This window comes from Aythya fuligula, chromosome 9 (assembly GCF_009819795.1).
Source record: "Aythya fuligula isolate bAytFul2 chromosome 9, bAytFul2.pri, whole genome shotgun sequence".
In the NCBI taxonomy this organism is placed as follows: Eukaryota; Metazoa; Chordata; class Aves; order Anseriformes; family Anatidae; genus Aythya; species Aythya fuligula.
The window spans coordinates 6,679,712-6,693,813 of record NC_045567.1 but is presented as its reverse complement, the minus strand read 5'-3'; the positions used below and the strand labels follow the sequence as shown (position 1 = coordinate 6,693,813).

General features: G+C 41.7%; 1 protein-coding gene across 3 annotated transcripts in view; it reads right to left on the bottom strand.

Moving 5' to 3' along the window:
• Positions 1-14,102, bottom strand: part of SPSB4 (splA/ryanodine receptor domain and SOCS box containing 4) — an 87,347-nt gene that overhangs the window by 65,472 nt on the left and 7,773 nt on the right. The window lies entirely within an intron of this gene.

The window sequence follows — 14,102 nt, the reverse complement described above, 5'->3', positions numbered from 1 at the left end:
CATATTTTTAAGGAACAACTTCTTGTAAGCCTGGTAGTTATTTTAAACACAAAAGCTGACGATTCACCGCTTTTTGTTCGGTACCCTGCAACGCTAAGCAGCCTGCCGGCGGCGTGCTCCGAGCCCACCAGCGCGCAGAGCACAGACAGTCATTTCCTCCAATTCATAATCGGATACAGACATTCCCCACCTTCTGCCCTTCCACCCATTTTGTCTGGCCAGGTTTGCAGCAGTCTTGAAACAGGCGTACAGTATTCCCCAGCAACAGCAATAAACTGTACGTTCAGCTGTAGCTTCACTTTCACTGCCACCTTTTGTTTCACTCTCTCAGGAGCCGTCTCCCTCCGTTCCCAGCAGCTCTCTCCCCCAGACCCTTGCAACACGGGGCTTCAGCGTCCACACTGCCAGCAGAAGAAACACAGCCAACAGCAAATGGCAAAAACAGCAACATCTAAAACGTTTATTTTAGTGTACGCTGCCCTTAAGTAATTTAAAATATATATATTTCTTTTTAATAATAGAGATAAAAAAGAGGGGAAATGAGAGAATAGGAGACATGGAAGGACAAATGAAGAAGGGCAATATCAGTTCTCTGGCAGACATTTCTAATGGGCAGCTGCTGCCAGAGCACAGATTGCTCATAGTACTGGAGAGCAAGCTAACCCACATTTTCTATATTGCAGCATTAGGCTGATCAGAAGGACTGGAAGACAATAAGACACGTTAGCGGGAACAGATAATTTTGCAATGTGTAATTTCTGTGCTTCCACAGACAACATGGTAATTCTGCTGGAAGTTGTCAAAAGCACCTAGGAAAGATGTTTCTGAAGCTGTGTACAACCCTTTGCAGCCAGGCCTTCGAAGTGCCTAGCCCTGGGATGCCCACCTATGGCTGAGCAGCCCCCCTGTTGCTTTTCACTGCCAGAGCGATGAAGTGTTTTAAGAAGCAGCAAAACCCACCAAATTCGCAAAAGCATGAACAATCTCAGTGACAGCTGCTTTTCATGAAGCACCAAAACCAGGCAGGGGTATGAGTGTCTTGCAAAAAAATGTTCTGCAAGACTGTACTTGGTAAGCCACAGGTCCAGAGCTTTGTTTGTTTTCTTTTAAGAAATTCTACCCCAGATTTACTGTCTCACTGCGAAGATCATTGCTGAAAGAATACAAGCAAGAAACATGTACTCACAGTGGAAGGAAAACAAAATACATGCCTATGAAAAGAACACCTGTAAAATTTACCATCCATGCTGCCATGTTTTAGAATTGAACAAAGCCTCTTAATTATTTACTATGGCTAATACTAAAGAAAGTGTTTCCTTCATGTATTAAAAACCTAAATTATCTTACTGAAAAATTCCAAGGTACAGTCTTCAAGGTTGACAAATATCTACAAGCACCTTCTCATACATGGCTGGCATACAAATAACAGTCTTTCAATGTAACTTGCAAAAACTGTAAACATTTCTGTAACATTGTGTTAACTTGTAGGCATACATCAAGTTTACTTAAGAACTAAGCTGTGGCGCTGAGAAAAGCATGCTGAAATACAGCCTCTTCCCCCCCGCCCACTAAAACTGGACACAGAACACATGAAGCTGGTGTTACAGCCATACTCATTCGCTCACCTGAAAGACACAGGAACTTAGCAAATTAACATAGTAATCAAAAAAACTATTTCAACAATTTGAAATCAAAATGGAACATAAGCACCCAAACCCCTCATATCTTGCTTGCAGGAGGATTCCAGATGTCTCCCAGGAGCTTCTTCTCACTGAAACAGGGCCACAACTTGAAAATTACCCCACCTGAAATTAGCTTGGAAGACCCTTCCCTTCTTTCCAAACCAAGTAAAAAGAATCTGAAAGTCCAAACAATAACTACATCTAACCTGACATTCACACTGTGCTACTGTAGAAGCGCTCATAGGTCATTTCACAGGGTATGATGGCAAATGTGGCCCACTGAAGCAAGGTCAATACTTTATTCCATGCTAACTATTCAGGGGGCAACGAAATACTGACACTAATAAACACACAGGGAAGTGACAGGGAGTAAATACCATCAGATAATCAGATTTTCCTAGGAGGACAATGATCAGTAACTGGGTAGTTCCTTGTAAAAAAGATGTTTGATTGTTTGAGCTTGAAGGAAGAATATGAAGAGGAAAAATGTCAGATGTTCAAAGGGAACCCCAGTGATTCCTGTACAAGATTGAGCTCTATGTGCCTCTGAAAATTTCATCTCTAAAGTACAAGACAATCGCCACATTCCTGTTAGCGTGCTGAGGGGAGATGGCCAGGGAAGTCCTGAGAGCATCCTCATGTTTCACTTCCTGATCACATAAGAAACTGATCTTGGCACTGAGATTTACCTGGCAAACTACCAAGAGATTAATAAACACCAAAGGAAGTGACTTGGCAAGCCACAGACAAACACTGCTGCTAATATGCCCCAAGCTGTAACAGAAATAGGTTGCTAATAACTAGATCAGTAATTCAGAAGAGTAAAATGCATCATTATAAGCACCTTGATACAAGCACAATTGTGTCTTTGCTCTGGGATGTGCTCAGTAATTATTTTGGTTTGAAACCGTATCTTACAATGTTAGTCCAGAGAGATGAATGCCTGTTTGTATACAGACACTACCAAACAATTTAATTACATCCTGCAACATTTTGCCCAATAGCTTTGTACGGACACAGGATTGAACAATAATGTAAAATCTTACCATTTCTGATGCATTAAAGCTAAGACAGCTTCTTAGCGCTCAAAAGCTGCCTTTCATCAAAAACCTTCTCCCGCCCACTGTAACATATGACACTCTGTCCCACTCTAGTTGTGCATGCTGCGTAGCTGCTCGCAGCTTCTGCCAGAAGGCCAACTACCACCACAGCTGTGTCCTTCAGCTATCACAGGACTTGAGCAAGAACACGCAAAAACAAAGCCAACACTTAATCTTTTGTACTACTACAGCAGCACAGGTGTAACCCCATTCTAGCTGTTCCCTGACAGCTCTGATCACTGGTGTTTAGTGGGAGCTGATGGGAAAATTTCTTTCTATGAGGTGGCAGCGAGGGCTTGCAGTGCATGCCTTCTGCTCACAACCCATGCACCATTAACCTGAGCCCCGCAGGGAGCGACTCGTGCAGACAGTCCTCCTGGCAGCTCACAACGGGCCCTTTGGTTGCTTGCAGGACCATCCTGTCTCAAAGCCAAGACCGTCTAATCCCTTTCCTTGTCTGCATCCTGCCTGTTTAACACCAAACAGATGGCAGAGACCAGCTCTGAAGCAAGAACGGCAGCAGAAGCATCCCCTTGTCCTTCATCCCTGTCAGAAGCTGCTGTCAGAGGAGTGAAGCCTTCTGTGCTCCAGCGCGGGGAGGATGCCTGGCTGCTCCCTCCAGCAACAAACATCCCCTCCCTACTTCCCTTCCACACCTCCAGTGCAGAAGCCCTGGAAATGCCCTACTCACTGCTGCCGTCAGCATCTCCCCACAGAGATACACAATTATTGCTCACCAGAGCTTGTTAGGGAAACCAAGCACAAAGCTCAAAAGGGGAAGAGGATTTACTAACAATTTTTCTGGCAGAGGTAGCACAAAATTGGCTTTTTCTCTGCAGGACTGAATGGCTAGACAACACAGGATTAGTATAAATTGTGGGTGAACCAGTAGGATGGAAGATTATTCCTTTCAGATTAAGGTGTACTCAACACATGTACAGAAATGCTTGGTCAAAATAAATAAATAAATAAAGCCTTCTCACCATCCCACAAACTGACAAAATCTTGCTGAAGCACAGCACCATCATTCAACTCCTGGCACTCATACTACCTTACTGAGAGAAACTTAGGTCCTTGCCTGCATCTTCTTGCAGTTAAAAATCAGTATCAGGAACAACATACACAGACATAAGTATTCTCAAAGTAGAGGAAGATGCATTTTCATTGCATAGTTTTGCTTTGAATGCAAATTAAATGTCAATTTTGATTTTGAAAACACTGCTTTCCCAGAGCTTCACTCCTCTAGCATTTTCAAACCACCACAGCACTTAGGAAAAAGGAAAATATTTCAGTTTGGCATAATATACACAACCTCTCAGCATATCTGTTTAGAGACTAAATTTCACTAAATTTCATCAGTCAGCCATGTGACAAAAGATATTGTGGAAAAAAAGTATTATTTTCATGGAAAGAGAAAACAAACAGCACTAGTGCAGTCCTTTAGCAACTGGGAAGCCCTGGCTGAGAAGACTGCTAATTTGTGTGACCTAAATGATTTCTGTCTCACAGTTTCACATTCATGCCATGCTCTGTCAGGGTATGATGATTACATTAAGCGTACTGTACAAGAACAAGCCAACTCCAAACAGGAAAAGTGCGTCAACGTCGCTTAGCTGTGTTCTCATGCAGACTGCCAAAATATTTAGGGAAATTATTCACAATAAAAACACAAATTATACTTACCAGAGAAAGGCTTGCTGGGATATCACTTCATTGTAATTAAATACAGTGCATTTTTAGCAATTCAGTATGTTGGCATCAGTAGAACATAACTGCTGATAAAAGAAACATGCTTTCTGCAAAGTCAGCTTTCAGCATCCATGGTTATGTCTCCCTGTGGATTACTAGGAACCAGACACGCAGAAAACTTGAAAAACACAGATGAGAAATGATACCAGAGAAACAATTCAAACCTACAGGAACAACATGCTAAGGCTTGTGCTAATACTACTAAAGTGACACCACCAAAAAGTGAAAAGAAGCTAGGTGATTCCCATCCATCAAAAAAAGCCAAGAAGGTGACCCCTCTGTCTATGAGCAATCTAAACAGACAGTTCTGATGCTTTATGCTATCGACTCTGGTCATGTTTTTTTTATCCTCTCACGCACCCAGGCCTTGCTGCCACCTTCCCAGCTGGCATGGGCTTTGCTACCAGCCAGGACTCCTGAACAGCAAGGAGGAGTTGCCACAGAAGCCTCTTCTCAATGGGCAGGAAAATTGTTCATTCTCCAGATGCCTGAACAGAACAGACACCCGAAATGTTCGAGCACTCTGAATCGAACCCTAGTCCTGCCCTCTCTTCTGGAGGGATAGGAAGAAGAGAAATGCAGGCCATGTTGTGCTGGACAAGTCAGTGAAAAGCATTTCACACGTTTATGAACAAGGACTTTCAACTCCACACAGAAAATGTAAAGGCACAAGGCCCAATGTCTAGGGCCTATGTTTGCAGCGCACAAACAGCCACGAAATCACGACAACACTGTTCTGAGGGCGACAATGAACTAAACACATTCCTGGCACCCTAAAAAGATTGGCCAGCTTGGTTTCAACTATAGGTCCCGGTATCCAACATTGTTGATTTATTGTGTATCTTGAACAATGTTGGCTTTCTCTGTCAAATGGAATACACAGCAAGAATGCAGCCAGCCAGAAATGCTTGGATACCCTATACAATCGTGTGCTACGGATAAAACTTTGCGCTGCATGCGCACTTACCAAACATTTCACATGTGGGATGAACACTGCAGCAGTAAGTCATAACTTCAATTCCTAAAAGGAATGCAGATCATGGAAATCCCAAGGACATTCATCCATAAAGCGTGACTTGTTTTGTAATGTTACAAAAATGTAATTGTTTCAAAACTCAAGATAAGCTTGTTGTTAAAATAGACTGTGCATTTAGCTGCTTGGAATTAGAATAATCTGAAATACCACACCATCTGTACCGCCAGAGTTAGAAGCAGTTTAGTAAGATCATGAAGAATTCAGAAGGAATCTTGAGTAGCTCTGAATACAGTGGAATGTATATTTTTAAATACTTCCATCTACTGTACTTTGGAGCCGAGCTGTTTTGAAGTTATGGTTTGTTTGTAAGCCTTCCATATCTCTGCAGGTTTCTGGAACACGCCTCTCTGGTACTGAAAGCTGGTCTTAGACACAAAGATTAATTTTCCAAAGAAACATTAAAGATGACAAAAACAGTTCTATTCTGTAAATGTTTTTTGCATAATGACTTCTCAGAATATAGCAATGTAATTTGTAAAACAAATACAGTAACACAATGCAATTTTTTATTATTATTTTTGCTATGCAAGTCCTACTTAGAGCTGCAACATTCCACTGGAAAATTACTCAAAGAAAACGTACTTTTGTTTCAGGGTATTTAACAGGAATACATGTGATTCCGTGATTACCATAAACTCACTTGTGTTCAAACTGCCACTTTTCCACCACTTCTACCCATTTGTTCCTTCCCTTTTGTCTTGCAGCCACCTGCATTCTAATGCCCCTTGAGATAGATCAGCCTCAGAAAGCTTAAGTGGGTAAAATCTACTATTTCATATTGCTGGGTTATTTTCAGGTGTATGAGCCCTCTGATCTGGCATATCAGACAGTCACGTAAACACTTGCTCTGGCATAGCAAAAGGGGGAGGAAAAAAAAATCTGAAATTCAGAACCATTTATTTAAGCAGCAGCCCAAAACAGTAGAGTGAATTTCCACAGTAACTTCAAGCTGCCCCAAGGGGCACAGCTGAACTTTACGTCTAAATTCAAGTCATAAGCTTTCAGCTCCCTCACCCTCCTGACAAGAAATCATGCATCTTTCATCCAGCAGCCACCCTTCCATTATGGTAAATACCTTCCTCTCCCTCCTGAATGGCTGAAGTAGTCATTCTGAACGTTCAAGTGTCAGGCTTATATTAAAAAAGCAAATTAACACATGAATAAGGCTTAACACCAAATTGAGAATTATGTTTTCTGCTCCATTTTGCATTATACAGGATCATTTGCCACTTTACATATCTACTCAGCTGTGCTTCACCAAGTAAATAAGTAATACCATTAAGTGTCAGAACACAAGAGATTTAAAGCCCAAAGAATAATTAAGTTTTAATATCTCAATTTCTTTCCAGTCATTGCTACTTTTAACCATCCTAACACATTTTTGGCAATTTATTTTACATGTTACCTCTACAGCTTTTTACAGGATCAATGCCCCTATGAGCTCTGGTTTCAAAACAGAAAAAAATATGACCATGGATGTGGCTGAATACATTCCAACTCCCTGCATTTCTGCCGCTGTAAGGTGCAGTACAATCAGTTGGCCTTCAAAATGGAAGAAAAGTTAGGAAGTCAGAGATGAGAAGAAGGCCACTGGAAAGCATCATCCCAGTTGTGTAGCTGGCTACAGATCACAGGGGGTGAGCCAAAACTGCTCCCCACGCAGACTGAGGGGAGGTCCAAGGATGGCAGAATGTGACAGTCAGCCAAACGAGAGCTCCCCTAGCTCAATACAACTTTTCACCAGAACTTTATTGCAATTGCAGGAAGCACAACAACGTGCTCCAGTGAAAACCCAGCCCCTCAGCTCAAGGGCCAGTCAGTCAGTGTGTGTGTCAATGTTTCCCAAGCCTGGTGAGTCTCTGTAAATTGGGATGAAGCCGAGGCCTACAGCTGGTTTTTGAGGGGCAGCACCACGATAAAGATGGGACTAAGGAAGAACACCCACTAACAGCAGCTCTTCTCTTTTAATCCCAATGCTGCTGTAGACTTAGCACTGTAAAAGAGATTTCTCCAGCCTCACAATGCCTATACATATGTTTTGTAGTTACTGGACAAGCCAAGTTCTTAGTCTCTGTGCCTCTCATTAAAAGAAATTCACTGATGGCTTAAAAGTTGCAATTCTCCTGGAACGACCAGACTACTTTTGTCTGCTTGTTTTGTTTTGCAGCCTTTTGCTGCTTAATCCTGGTAGGAGCTGCAGCAGCAGCACATGAACAACACCTGTCAGATGCTGGTGGCCCAGAGGCAAACGTGGCCGAGGCTCCAGCTGAAGCGGCCCGTCAGCGGCTGCTCCTGGCCTGACCTGGATGGCTTTAATGCTTCCAACAGAGCTGCCAAACTCTGGTGACAAAAACATATTGTGCCTCTGGCCAAGCACAACAGGCGAGAGCCATGGATATTGCCCCCCGCAGCGGTGCCGGACGGGCTGTGGGGAGCGAGGCCTCGGGAAGCCACAACACGGTCAGGCCCGGGCTGTGGCCGCAGGGCAGCAGTCATTGTGCGCGCACAGACACGGAGGGGATGAGCGCACAGAACGAGTTTGGTCCCAAACAAAAGCGTATTCTTTTGTTTAATAGGAAAATAGGCTTACACAATTGCACCATCTGCATCCCTCCTAACCCTTCCCCCTTAACTCTTTCAGCCAGCAGTTCCCCTCAGCCAGACCTGACGAACAGTAGCGGGCTCTGAGATGACTGTGTGCCAGCTGGGGAGAGGACATTCATCTTGGAAGCAACCACGTGGAAGATCTGGTTGGACTGCAAGCCCACATCTTATAAGGAATACAGAAGAAAATTAGTTTACTAAAAAGCTGTAATTGCAGGCAAAGCATCCTACAGACCTGAAGCCTAGTCTGCCACAAGACCTGAAGGGAGCAGGAAGCAACACTTCATTAGTCCTGCAGTCTCTAGAGTGGCTTCTTTTAAAGAACAGAAGTGAAGTAAACAGACTTCACACATCTTAAGGAAGCACCATCAGAAGTTCAGAACATGAACTGATTTATGCTGATTTGGTATTTCCCCAGTTAGGTTACAAATGCAGTTACACAGAGCTTTTGAGCTCTAACAAAGAGACAAAACAACTTCCTAGTCCGTAAACAAATATTTTCTCAAAGAAACAAACAAAAAATCCCAACACATTTCTTTGAGCTACAGCAGTGAACTTCATTTGTTTTAAACACGCCTCTGCTAAAGCCCATCTGTCAGTAAAGAACAATTGCACAGACAAATGGAAATGAAGAAGAAAGTAATAACATAGAAACAAACTGCCTGAGCTCTGAGCAACAAAATTGATTTGCCTTATACATATAAATATATAAATATATATATATATATATATATATATATTTATATATATAAAAGCTTCCCTATTTTACAGGTTAATACTTTGTTTGTGTTTGCTATTAATTAAGGAAATGGAGAATTTAGTAATGCAGGGGAAACTGGGAAAGGCCACGAGGATTTAAAGAGTTAAAGATGCAGTGCCAGTGATGCACCCAAGACAAGAATCCGGCTACTCCTGAAGACACATGGGAATACCTGTGTGTGGAGCCAGACTCCTCTTACAGTTGTAGAGGCTAGTAGGGTGTTATTTTCTTTATGGATCTTTCATTTCACTAGAGCCAGATGAAGAAGAAACACTGCCTTTGCAAACAAGTAATGCTTTTCAGAGGAGAAAACATCCACATTACTCAGACTGTTTCCAGTGTTAAAAGCAGAGAGGGCCTCCAGCTAGGAACAGACATGGTGAAAGAAGTTGTCCCTTTGAGTAGCATTTACACTGCTTTATTACTGACCTAACAGTACACATCCTAAAAGAATGTCATGCTACAAGTGCCAACAATTCCAGGTATTTCTAACCACAGGGAAGTACTTAAAAACGAGACTTCCTAATAAAGGTACGGATGGAAATAAATCAGCTTTGATAAGCTTTGTGCATACCTACAGGAGTCCCAACCAGACTCTGGTCCATAAGCTCAAATGCAAGGTCTGCGTTTCTCAAAATACCTTCATACCTAAGTTCCTGCTGCACAGTAGCCTTCTGCAGAGAATTTTCTTTTGAGCACCATTTTACTGCTGATTATATTTCATACTTGAATGTACTGGGGGAAAAGGAAGGAGAGAAAGAAAAAAAATGCAAATTATTTGGAAGAAAGCTCTACAATGATCCAATTTCTGATAGGAATAAAAAGGTATCAGTACTCAGTGTCTAGGTGTACTGTCAGTGAAGTAAAAGAATTAGCATCGTATTCCAAAAGTCTTGCCAAAGTTATACAAAAATGAGGATGCCCCAGTAACTTTGCATGAAAACACACATTTGATATGATTGTAGAGAATCTTCAAGCAATCATCGAAACTTGCTGGACACCAGTCCTCCAATAATTCAGGCAGGGCTCTGTTTTGCCCTGGAGAGAATACATTCAGTCTAAATTTGGTTCAGCAGCACTATATACAAGGAGAAAGCACAGTAAATACAAGCTGAACTCTAGCAACAGGTGCAATATATTAATTAATTAATTAATTAAATAGAACACCCCACACCACACTTTTAGTTTTAAATTTTGGAAAAATCAGTGAAACCCTAGACTGCAATACGATATGCAGACACCTTGATTTCAAGCATAGCAAAGAATAATAGCGACATTTAGAAATATCTTTAAAAATATGAGGCTACCTTCAGAAAAATAAATCAATAAATAAATAAACTATAGAACCATAACACACTCAATGCAGCCTACATTCCCAAACAAATACCGAGAAATTTAGTCTTTCAACTTTATCAGAGCTGGACTCAGTTTATTTCATCACGTTCAAGAACAGCACAGATAGGAGGGAACCGAGTTTGTTACCATGAACCTTATTCCAGCATCATTTGACATGCAGCCCAGGTATTCATGCCAGCGGAACTGAAATTTGCTTTTATCAAGCAAGCTGTGGTTTACTACTCCTACAGACTTGGAAGTCACTTTAAAACCACCCTGCTGCTGAATGTAAAGCTGTGTCGGATACCGTACAAACAGTACAGATTACTTCACAGTAAAGGAAAGCTAGCCCTTGGCCAACATGCTAAGAAAAAAGGGTTATCTTTTTAGGTACTAGAAATCTGAGGAGTTTAGGTTTCAAGCACTCTTTCAAAGGACAAATTGTTATATACCTTGCCCCAAAACATCGAGCAGGCACTGAAACTGCTGCTAGAATCACGGGATCAAAAGTGGTTGGGAATTTTTGTATTTATCATTACCTCTCAAACTGTTACAGTTCACAACAAAGATGATTTATCCAGTATGAAAGTTAAATGCAGTGTTAAAATCCAGGAGTTTACAAATACTTCTCATTACCTAAGGAATTTCTCTCATGAACAGGTATCTTTCCCTATGCCAACAGAGGGAATAAAAACCGGGTATTTTCGATTCCACTGCATATCATCTCCGTCACAGATTTATGGCAGAGGGCCCTGCCATGACAATCCTTGTCTTTCCACAGTCCCCCTCTCCTTTTCATCCTTCTCCTGAGGGCTCTGGGAAGTCCCAAATGGCTTGCTTACTCACACAGCCTTCCTGATGGACTTTAATCTGCTCTTGTATTAGTACTCAACTAGTCACAAAAAGTTGAATTATCCCCAAAATAATTACAACTACACAAGAGGGTTTATAAAAAACAACCAGCTTTCACTAGCCACTCAGACAAGATTCTACACCAAACTCATCCCAGTGGTGTAACAGAGGGAAAGACCTGCTCTGTGTGTTACTGTTTTTACTGTCGGGAATTTTCCTTCTTAGTAACTACAGCTTTGCCCCCTGTGCCCACATCTCTGTAGCAGCCTTCTTGAGCTCCCTTCACACACTTCATCATCTCAGTCAATGACCAGACGAAGCTGCTTCTATTTTTCTCCACTGGCACTGGCCCACTTCAGCTCCTAAAAGAGCACTTGTTTCCAAATGATAAAGCCAGCTGTAAGTACTAACCTGACCCATAGGTGGGATTCCCCTGACAAAATGTGGATTCTCTGATGTGGGTGAGGTCATCACTGGGATAAAATAAAGGCATGTAAAGGTCCATTTTTGAATGAACAAAAAAGTCAATCTTCTCCACAATTAGAAGGGAAAGAAGAGGAATTCATCTCATACAGCTCCAGAACCAACACACTGACTCATTTAATGTTCTCCTCATAATCAACAAAGAGAAAGGGGAAGACACTGATGCATATGAAGACCACCAGACATCTTTCCTATTTTTTAGTGTTATTTTAAGATGTTTACCTCCAACTCCAAATCACAGGCTTTTACAGGTAGTGCAGCCCACCTGGCATGACTGAAAAGAGAGATCACAGAACCACACTTACTCCTCAACCTTTCCTTAGGCATCGGATACCTGACCTGGTTCGATGTAAATATATAGACTCACTAGTAATTAGCAATACTCGATGTCAAGGCTTTCGGTTAGCACAATATAATACAGAGGAGTAGAAAGGCTACAATAGTGTCAATATCTTCTCTGAAATTCTTTTCAGAAAAACATGATATAAACACAGATCCCAATTTCCAAAGCTACTACTTGGGTTTAATGATACCCTGTGTAAGAAATCACAACATTTAATACTGCAAAAATACTTGAATTCGTTTAGAAAACTGTTCAAAATAATCTGTGGCCACATATTAGTGTAACTGAGGGCATATTCCTGCTGAGAGGACGAGCCAGCAGTAGATGGAAAGACCTATAATTAGGAAATCAACAATTTATTAGGCCAGCAGCTGAAAAGAGGAGAGATTAGCCACACTGAGCTCCAAACTGCCACGATGCCACAGGTCAGTCCTAGTCCAAGTGATGCTGCAGTAGTTTCTAACAGGTAGGTTCCCTGGTATCTTCAGGATCTGTAGGATACACAAATTGGTTCCATCTGAGGCTGCTTCTCTGTGCTCTGAGAAGATACTACAACATATTCTGACATAGCCACCACTCTTACTAGAAAGGGAAAAGACATCCTCAGGAAAAGCAGAGGGAGGTGGAACCCTGTGCTACCATCTAACAGCCCCAACCCAATTCCCTACCTGACACTAAGAAAATAAAGACTGGGGAGGAAAGAGGACGCACCAGGTTACCTGGAAAGTACACTGGTGGCACAACTGGAAATCTTAGGTATTGTCCCAAAATGGTTGCTGGAATTCCCTCATTTGGGAACCGCTGCCCTGAAACAGGGGTCGGAAGAACAAAAGAGCAGGCAGGCAAGGGGCTGGCAAGTGTAGGAGGAAAAATATCTGCTGAAGTCTGCCACAGCTGCAGCCAACACAGACATCCAAGAGCAATGAGAACACACAGCTTCAATGCTATAGCTGGAGCACAGCACAAAACGTTCTTGAACAAAGAAGCCCATGTCCAAAATCTGCTCAGTCAACGCTCTGGAGAGGCTCTGCCACAGATACCCTAACAAACCAGCCTCAGGTACCAGAGGATGGCATTTGCAAAACACATCTCTGAAGCTGAGCAAAAGGCAAAGGAAAAAAACAGCATATTCCTTCTGAGGAAGAATTAATAGTGATGTAAGCAGAGTGAACTTTCAATATTAATAAAATAGGGTAGTCAGTCTCCATTCAACTGCACTGTGCAGAAATCACTATGATTTATGACTTCTGCCTAGATCCAATTGCAGAGGAAAATAAGCCTGTGTGTGCCTCTCATACTAAGCATAGGGTGTCTCATGCCTGTGCAAGCCACAAAAGCAACCAGGGCTGCCTGCTTTCTACAGACAAAATATTAAAGGAATTAATTCCTAAAGCAGGGGGAAAATACTACATGGGAGAACTTCCAACCCCCACGTTCTGCTCATTTAAGCTAAGCTGCTTAATCAGGTTAATTGAAGGAATTAAAAAAGCACCAAATTCACCAACTATTCTCTAGCCATTCCTGATCTTGTGTTACTCTTCCTGGGCGCAAGCTCCCCTGCTGGCACAGCACAATCTATCATCAGCCATTAGGCTGATTACCATCCATTAGTTTTTCTAAGTACAGACATGAAATTTAAACCTACTTTTGTTATTTATGTACAAGCTATTCATGTACTGGATATGAAGCAACTATATAATGCTTTGTGTTAACGAGAGAAGTGTAGCTGAATGTTAGAGCTAGACATTAAAAATGAAAGTAATAATTTCCTCACACGCACAAAAAGAAATAATATTTGTTTGGGAGGATGAGCAGAACACAATCTTTAAAAATACAGCTGCTTAGTATATGGTGAAGAACAGGTAGGAAGCCACAAGAACAACAATTATCAGTACCATAAATATCAAATTCAATTAAAATGTCATTTTAGAAAACACTGAGAACAGAGCTGAAAGTCTTACAAAACAGTAATTTTTCTCCCCTGCTATTAAGGCAGAGTGATTAAACTGAAAGATAATCCCCTTCATTTCAAAAGCTAATTATTACATACAATAAAAAATATCTTCTTGCACTATAAGAGACCTAAGTGCAAGAACTGCATTCTACTAAGCTCATCAACCCACACATCTTTTCTGTCATACAGCGACTGCTTGAATTT